This window comes from Trifolium pratense, linkage group LG2 (genome assembly GCF_020283565.1).
Source record: "Trifolium pratense cultivar HEN17-A07 linkage group LG2, ARS_RC_1.1, whole genome shotgun sequence".
In the NCBI taxonomy this organism is placed as follows: Eukaryota; Viridiplantae; Streptophyta; class Magnoliopsida; order Fabales; family Fabaceae; genus Trifolium; species Trifolium pratense.
Window position 1 is genome coordinate 55,426,662 of NC_060060.1, and position 9,949 is coordinate 55,436,610.

Sequence of the window (9,949 nt, forward strand, 5' to 3'; positions counted from 1 at the left end):
AAAAATTCCTCCTATGTATGATAAACTTTATGAAATCAAGAAATATTATACTTTTTGAACATTAGATTTACTCAACAAAAAAAAATCAAAAAAAAATTTATTGAATAGGAAAAGTAACTAAAAATTGAGTAGTACTAAAAGAAAGACAAACAATAAGATAACATAAGAAACTCATTAAACCAATCGAAAAATACAAAGAAAAACATGTACATCTTTCACATCATTATAGAAGACTACTTTTTTATCTCACACTCTCGCTCTTTGTCTATATCTTTGTATTTGTTGCCTCCACCCGTCGTCTCCATTCCAATCCTTCAATTGTCTCTCCTGAGTCATCTCTTTTATGGTAGTTAATTATTACTTTTCTCTTTAATAATTACCTTTGTTTTTCATGCACCATTAGTCTCAAAATTTCCTTTTATAATATCAAAAGAAATTAACGTTCTGTCAGGTTTGACTAAAGAAAAAAATATACACATGTCAATCAATTCAACATGAAAATTAAAAATGAAAACTTAACCAATATTAATCTAATATAAATTTCAATGTTTGATACCACATACTCAACTCTCAAACTTTAAATTCGGGAGAAAAAAATTTGTTCACACCAAAACATTTAAAGTAAAATAAAAAGGTCATCCCAAATACGGTATACATCAAGATTCAAATCAAAATTCAATGAAAAGAATTTGAATAAAAAGAACACTACTGATTTTTATTTTTTGCAAAAGAAAGAAAAGTTATGGTAAGAAAAACAAAATAACAACGTTGAGAAAAACAAATGAATAGTTCAATATAATAAGTTATTTATAATTAAAAGTAAAAAAATGAATGAAATGATTGCATTATAATTGAAATATCTAATTATATTGTAATATAATTTTCAATTTCTCTTCCCACCATTCCAATGTATACCCTATATAAATATAAACACCACTCATAGACATATATAAATATGAAAGTTTAGAAATAGTATGGTGGAAAATTTAAATTTAAAATTTACTCTAATGAAGAAAATGATTGAATTAGAACAACAATATCACAAAGAAAAAGAAATAATGTCATACATATTTTCTGTCTACAATTATGACATTTTCTATGTCCTTGTGGAAGTAAATATTTCTTTTGTTAGTCATTTAAAGGAATTGAATTAACAAAAAATAAATAAATGAAATGAGAGACAAATATGGAGAAACCAAAGATAGAAGAAGACACAGAGAGAAGAAATGAGAGAGTGAGGAAAAAAAATAATAGTAAAGTCCTTGCAATTAGTCATGATGAGAGTTGGAAGTCATACCAATCTTCTATTATTGTGAGATTTCTCTCATAGATATGACAGCATTACAAAATAACCAATTCCTCTTCCCCTTTATCTTTTTGAATAACCGAATGTGGGTGTGGTGGTTATACTTCATGTAATTTTTTTTAATAATCAAGTTTACACAATTTACAATTGTCGTTGCCATACATATATACACATATGAGTAATGCTAGGGTCACACCCTCTAACACTCTCCCTCAAACACATCCTATTATGTAAAGCCACATCATCCCCTTATTTTATTTTTTTACCTGTTAACCGGATAAGCCAGTTTTGAGGCAACAAAGTTTCCTTAACTTCTCCACAAGCTCCCATGGCTTTCCAGATCTGTCTCTTGTCTCTCCGTTTGCCTCCTCCTCATCTATGTCACGAGTTCTTGTTGTCACATATGTGTATTACTCACCTTTATCCTGAGATCTATTGTCCCTTTTTTTCTTTCGCGAACTCTGTTGTATTTGTCGGAGCTCTAATCTGGTTCTATCCACCGCCGTCAAGCGCCACCGTCTCTGTCGCGAGATTCGGTAGCCTTTTCTGGTTTCGTTATATACATATGATAAACATTTCACCATTCTTTGCATTAACTTTCATGTGCATATATGTCTCTCATCATTTGCCAACATCGCCCTAACCTCTCCGAATAGTGGACACGTAGACATATCATTTTTAATAATCTTGAAGAAAAATAGGAAGAATGAAGATGTGTAAATAAAGAGTTTAATTGTTGTGCACTGTCAGTGTAAAGATTTTTTACACATACATCCAATGATATGTTGCCACATCATTTAATGAATTTGACACATCATGTGTTTTTAAATACCATACATGATGTGTCAGTATATTATTGGATGCATGTGTAAAATAACTTTACACTGACAGTGCATATAAATTAAATTCGTAAATAAAATGAATGGAATAAATGGATGGTTTGGAAGTTAAAAAGAGTTGGTTTTGGAAGTTAAAAAAAGTTAAAAAAATAAAAAGTTGGTTTTGGAAGTTATGGTGTGAAAAAAAATACTAAGGGAAGGGTATTTATGGAATTTTAAAAAAAGGCTACACCAAAAGAAGTGTTTTCCCTTTATTAATGTTATATATATATATATATATATATATATATATATAATGCGATATTAACACATATTTTATTTTTTTCAATAGTACTTTTTTGTGATTTTGCAGTTTTAGCGCACTATTATTTGTTTTCATTTCCCATTTGGATGAAGTGATTCTTTTTTCTTGTTTTCCACCTTGGTGTATGGTGTATATTTGATTTAAGTTGAAAGATCAATTTTGACTTAATTAGGTTCAATCAAAGGTTTTGGCATCATCAACATTATAGATCACGAGTATGAATATTCCAGACACTTGAATATAATATAGTTATATTTATAGACCTTTACAATATGTCGTTTTATTGCCGTTATTTATTTGTGACTACACAGCATCCAAATCTCCATTTCTAATCAACTAGTATTCATATTCGTCATTGTTAGTGATCACCTGCTATCGATCCATTTTGACAATTACAAATGGTCATCGAATCTTGTTTAAGTCACAACCTTTGTAATGTTAATAATTTAATTTGTTAGTTGGAGAGAAAAATGTTAGTAAATATAGGGTCCAAATCCAACCTTAGATCTCCTCGTATAATATAACACTATAACTCCTTTGATTATGTTGCTTTTTCAATTATCCTTGAATCTAATCTAATGTGCTATTATCTTTTACTTTTCTACCTTAATTTTGGTAATGGTACATGATTGTTTTTGTATATGATTAAGTAGTAGAATATTCTTAATCCATTAACGTTGCCACGTCCATTTCAAATGTCTCTTCTCTATCACGATAACCTGCAAATTGTTAATTGTTTCGTTGCTTTGTTACAACGCACGAGGGAGAGAAAATAAAGTGATCGAGCATAGGATCGAGATATACTAATGTAAATCATAATCTTCGAATTAACATTCTTATAGATATAATTTCTCCAATCTTTTTTTTTTTTGTTGAGAATATTCTCCAACCTTAAATATAGTAAAAATCAAAATCTCATATTCAGTTCATAAATTGTCCACTCTTAATCTAGGTCTTCATATTTTTTTAGATTTTTATTATAGAGTTATATTTTGAATTCTATTAGTTTTATGTAATCGATAATGTTACAACTTTATTTCTGTCAAAAAATAAACTGTGAACAGAACTACCCACTATTCTATAAAATCATAAAAAAACATGATGAATGTTTTCTTCAACAAAAATAAATAATAATAATAATAATAATAATAATAATAATAATAATAATGTCAAAGTTCTCATCAAGTCAAAAGATAGTGGGAGTGGCTTAATTATGCAGTAAGTTTTTGTCTAACATTCATATTGAACATGTTTAATTTGCATCGTGCATTAGTGACCTAATTGCCTTAGGATTCAATGATTTTTGTGACTAAGATTTAGTCCTGCATCAAGTCATTAATTAACTAATTTTTGATTTGTTTAAAAAACCAAAAAAGGATTACAAAAGGTAACTGTACGTGGGGATGTTCAGGGGAGCTCAGGAGAAACAATGAAGTCAATGTTCCAGGATCATAAGAGAGGGAGACATCACATCTCTACCAAAAACCTTAAAACATTAAGTTAATGAGTTACCTCTCATATAAATCAAACATTCTTCTCGTACATAGTCGATGTGTGACTTAATCACTCACATTTGAAACTCAACAACCATAAACACCGACGTGTATAATACGTAAGATAAAAGGAATCGAGAATTGTGTAATGTAAGAGTTGAACTTCTAGTTTTAGCCACTTGATTGTTTTAAATGTTGTTACGAATGAATAGAGCATATCATTGTATGTACCTCAGCGCTTGTTTTTTTAGTCGTCTTTTAAATATGAAATTTTTACTTTTTATATTTCAATACATTTACAGAATAATCCTTCTTTCAATATTATTACTACTCACCGTGAATCAAAATATACACCAAACAAAATTGTGTGATAGCTAAGTCATTAAATTTGAAATAATATGTATGAGGTTCTGAACTTTTTACTCCATTGTGAAAAAAATAAAAAATTGCATGATGGTTGATGTACATAGAAAAAAGTAAACGAAGATTGCCTGACGCAAGAGAAAAGAAAAGCATCATAGAAACGGCTATATATGTTAGAACTATGAACAATGAATGGATGAATGTGAATGAACTAATTGTGAGAAAGAATGAGAGAAAAGGGGTTAATTTCATTAATGATCAATTGGTATCTCTTTACAATGGTGTAGTATGGTTTTTATACACAAAACCAATGAGTTAGCATTAACCAACTATGGTTACTTATTAACATAGCAGTTAACTCAACTAACTAACCTACACACTAACTAATTCTGTTTTACTTGTAAAGCAAGTAACAACTTTTGCAACAACCAAACTAACTCAATTTTAACTAACTTTGAATTATTCTTAACACACCCCTTTAATTCAAAGTCTCAAGGCTTTGAACATTCATCATTCTTCTTAAATCCTTGAATCTATCAATCTTCAATGGCTTAGTGAGCACATCTGCCATTTGCTTTTCTGTGTTGCAGTAAGTCATTTTGATCTTCCCCTTTGTAACTTGATCTCTCAAAAAATGAAACTTTGTTTCTATATGTTTGCTTCTTCCATGAGCTATAGGGTTTTTGGCCAGATTAATGGCTGATTTGTTGTCAACCATTAGCTCTACTTCCTGTTCAATATCAATCTTCATTTCCTGCAGTAATGCTAGCAACCAAATTCCTTGGCAAGCAGCATTGCAGGCAGAGATGTATTCTGCTTCACATGTGGATAAGGCAACTACACTTTGCTTTTTTGAACTCCATGAGATTGGACAATTGAACAATGTGAAGATGTATCCCATTGTGCTTCTTCTTTCCACTTTATCACCTGACCAGTCAGAGTCACAATAACCAACAAGCTTCTTTTGGTTCTCATCTGTTTTGGTGTACAAGACACCATAGTCAATTGTGCCCTGTAGGTATCTTAGGATTCTCTTCACTGCTTGCATATGTGACAGTTTAGGTGATTGCATAAATCTGCTAACAATCCCTACACTATGACATATATCTGGCCTTGAATTGCAAGCATATCTAAGGCTTCCTACCATCTGTTTATAGTGAGTACTATTCACAGATTTGCCTTCATCATCAGCATTCAAATTTGATGCAGTTTCCATTGGAGTGTTGGCTGGATTACAATCCATCATGTTGAATCTCTTTAGTATATCTGAAGCATACTTCCTCTGATGTATCAGCATACCACTGCTTGTCTTAGTGAATTCCAGCCCAAGAAAATATTTCAAACCTCCTAAATTGGTCATGTCAAATTCTGAGCTTAGCAGACTTGTCAGCTTCTTAATTTCATCTTTACTACTGCCAGTTATCAGTAAGTCATCAACATATAGACACACTATGCAAAGTCTATTCTGTGATGTACCTTTGACATAGATTCCATGTTCAACAGTGCATTTTGAGTATCCATTTTTGCTAAGAAACTCATCTATTCTCATGTTCCAAGCTCTTGGTGCTTGTTTTAGGCCATACAATGCTTTGTTCAGCTTCAACACATGATCTTCCTTTCCTTTAACTATGAAACCCTGAGGTTGTTCAATGTATACTTCCTCCTCAAGTTTGCCATTGAGAAATGCAGACTTGACATCCAATTGAACAAATTCCCAGTCAAAGTGATTTGCAATAGCAACTACTAGTCTCACAGTTTCAATCCTTGCCACAGGTGCAAAGATTTCAGTAAAGTCAATACCTTGTTTCTGTAGGAATCCTTTGGCAACCAATCGTGCTTTGTACTTTGCTATAGTGCCATCAGGTAGGTATTTCAATTTGTATATCCATTTGACTGCTATAGGCCTCTTGTTTGCAGGCAGATGGACCAAGTTCCATGTGTTGTTCTTTTCAATTGAGGCTATTTCTTCCTCCATTGCTCCCCTCCATTCTTCATATTTTGCTGCTTGTTGATATGTCAAGGGCTCAGTGTCTACATATAATGCAAAATGCACTATATCACCATCTGGTGTGATCATGTCATCTGGGATTGTTTCATACCCTTGCAGATTTCTGTTTGGAATACCTCCTCTTTCTGATCTTCTTAGTGCAACTGGCTCAGTTGCAGTTGTTGGAGGTGTTAGCATAGTGTTTTCTTCAGTTGCTTCTTCATCAAGTAACTGAAATGGAACATACTTTTTATCTGGTGTTGTATTTCCATTCCAATCCCAGCTCTTATCTTCTTCAAAAGTGACATCTCTACTGCTGGTTACCTTTTTTGTGATTGGATTGTAGAGTTTATAGGCACCTGCAGTGTGATATCCTATCATGATCATCATTTCACTTTTATCATCAAGTTTCTTCCTCTTTTGATCTGGTATGTGTCTATGACAAAGACATCCAAATACCCTAAGATGCTTCACTGATGGTGTGTGACCTGACCAAATTGCTTCTGGTACCTTATCCATTTGTTTTGTAGGACATCTGTTCAGAACATAGCAGGCTGTAACTACAGCTTCACCCCAAAAGCTGTGAGGTAGATTCTTTTCTCTTAACATGCATCTGGTCATGTTCATTATAGTTCTATTCCTCCTTTCAGCCATTCCATTGTGTTGAGGAGTGTATGGAGCTATTATTTCATGCTGAATTCCATTTTCTAAACAAAATGTCTTGAATTCATTTGAGGTGTACTCACCACCACCATCACTTCTTAGAATTTTAATCTTCTTTTCTGATTGCTTTTCAACTAACAGTTTGAATGACTTAAAATTCTGAAGCACTTCATCTTTGCTTTTCATTAAGTGAATCCACATCATTCTGCTGAATTCATCAATGAATGATACAAAGTACCTGTTTCCTCCTAAAGATAGTGTGTCAAATGGACCACATACATCTGTATATACTACATTAAGTACCTGCTTAGCTCTCATTGCAATATCATTGACAAAAGACTTTCTTGCTTGCTTGCCTAACAAGCAATGTTGACATAGATCTCTAGGGATCTTAATTGCAGGTAATCCATTGACCAGTTCATTGTTTTGCAGATAACTCAAGCTTTTGAAGTTCAGATGACCATACCTCAGATGCCATAACCAAGCTTGGTCATTGATCTTTATTGTAGCCAGACATTGGGATTGATTTGCAGTCAAGGTGACTTGGAATGTTCTATTCTGAGATAGAGGGGCTCTCAGAATAGTGTTGTTCTGAGAATCATACACTTCCATGATGTTATTCTCCATATGCATAATGAATCCCTTCTCTAGTAACTGTCCCATGCTTAGTAAATTTGTTTTCATGTCTGGTACATATAGAACACCAGTGATGATGGCTTGATTTCCTTTCTTGCCTTTGATCAATACATCACCTACTCCTTCAGCTGGAATTGTTCTATTGTCTGCAAACCTTATTTTAGTTTTTGATGAACTGTTGAAGTTGATTAGCCAATCTCTATGACTTGTCATGTGATTGCTGCAACCTGTGTCAAGATACCAATGTTCTTGATCATCTTCAATATCTGTAATGGTTGCCATGTACAGTGTTGGATCAACCTCTGAGTCACTATCTTCCTGAGCAATATGTGCTTCAGCCTTATTCTTTCCTCCATACCTTGGAACCTTCTTGCCTCTGCAATCTTTTGCAAAGTGACCAAACTTCTGGCAATTATAGCACTGTATGTTCTTCAAATTGAACTTCCCTTTCTTATCTTGATTTGATGCAGTGCCTTGAGATGAAGATTCAGCTTGATCATTGTTTTTCTTTGAGTTATCTTGTGAACTATTGTTCTTCTTGGACTTATCTTTCCCCTTCCACTTGCCATTGCCTTTCTTTTCTGCATGAGCTTGCAATGCTTGATCAGTGGCCCTATCTTTTGTTCTTTCCATGATTCTTTGTTCATGAGACTCCAGTGTACATTGTAATTCATCCAATGTTAATGTTGACAAATCTTTGGTTTCCATTATTGCAACAGTGATATAATCAAACTTAGGAGATAAAGTTCTCATAACCTTACCAACAATGGTTTGATTGTCACAAGTATCACCACAGCTCTTCATCTGATTTGTGATGTTTGTGATCTTGTTAAAGTAATCTGCAATGCTTTCATTGTTTTCCATCTGCAGCAGTTCAAATTTTCTTTTCCAAGTTTGTAATCTAACCTGCTTCAGCTTCTCATTCCCTGAGTGTGCTTTCTCAAGAATGTCCCAACATTCCTTAGCTGATGTTGCATTCTCAATCTTCTGGAAATTCACCAAATCAACACATTGATGAATGAAGAACATTGCTTTGAAATCTTTCTTCTTCAATGCACGATGTGCATTCCTCTGATTGTCTGTTGCATCTGCTGCTAATTCAGTGATAGCAGTTTCAATCACATCTTGTACTTCTTGAAACCCAAATATCACTTTCATTTGCTTATTCCATCGATCCCAATTACTTGCATCAAGAATTGGCAATTTTCCACCAAAACTGTTGCTGAGTGTTTCTAGTTGGCTTGTCATCTTCTTCCTGAGTTAATTGATCAAATTGCAGTGAATCTTGATCAATTCTTTAATGCCACGAACCTTGAGGCTCTAGATACCAGTTTGTTAGAACTATGAACAATGAATGGATGAATGTGAATGAACTAATTGTGAGAAAGAATGAGAGAAAAGGGGTTAATTTCATTAATGATCAATTGGTATCTCTTTACAATGGTGTAGTATGGTTTTTATACACAAAACCAATGAGTTAGCATTAACCAACTATGGTTACTTATTAACATAGCAGTTAACTCAACTAACTAACCTACACACTAACTAATTCTGTTTTACTTGTAAAGCAAGTAACAACTTTTGCAACAACCAAACTAACTCAATTTTAACTAACTTTGAATTATTCTTAACAATATATAGAAATTAGAAACATGATTTCTTCCATTATTTCATGCATGCATGCACAACATTACGCCAACATATATCCATTAATTCTTTCTTATATATAGTACATGTAAATGTAATAATCGAACCATCAAATTAGGTAGTACTAGCTAGTATATATTCTCATTAATTTTTTATTTTAATTGTAAATTCCTTTCTCCATACTATGTTCCCTGTTTGCCGAAAACATACGCTTTAATTTGGATTACATTACACAACTTAGGAGGAATTGCAAAATATTTGATGCTCCAATAACCATTCTTAGTGGCAACCCACTTTGGAATGCAATTGAGAATAAAATACTAATAAAATATGCCAATATGGAAGTTTGCTTGCCGTATCATTTCCTTTGTTAAATTATTAAAACCAATACAAAGAAAGAATATGAAAAGGAAAATCACTAATGTGTCAACCAGCCATTTTCTAATGCACCCACCACACCACCATCATTGTAGCTTTATACATATATATTATTGGACACTATAAGGCCTAACTTAAACTTCTTATCCACCCTTTTAAAATTATTTAAATGTCTCTTTTTATCTTAAGTTAGTAACACTATCCAATCCATATATATCATATATCTCTAATAATTTTATCTATTGCTTATCGATTAGGCAATTTTTTAATATATTGCTTTTTCATTAGACCTACACAATTAGTGACGATAATATTGTACTTTGCAATCACACG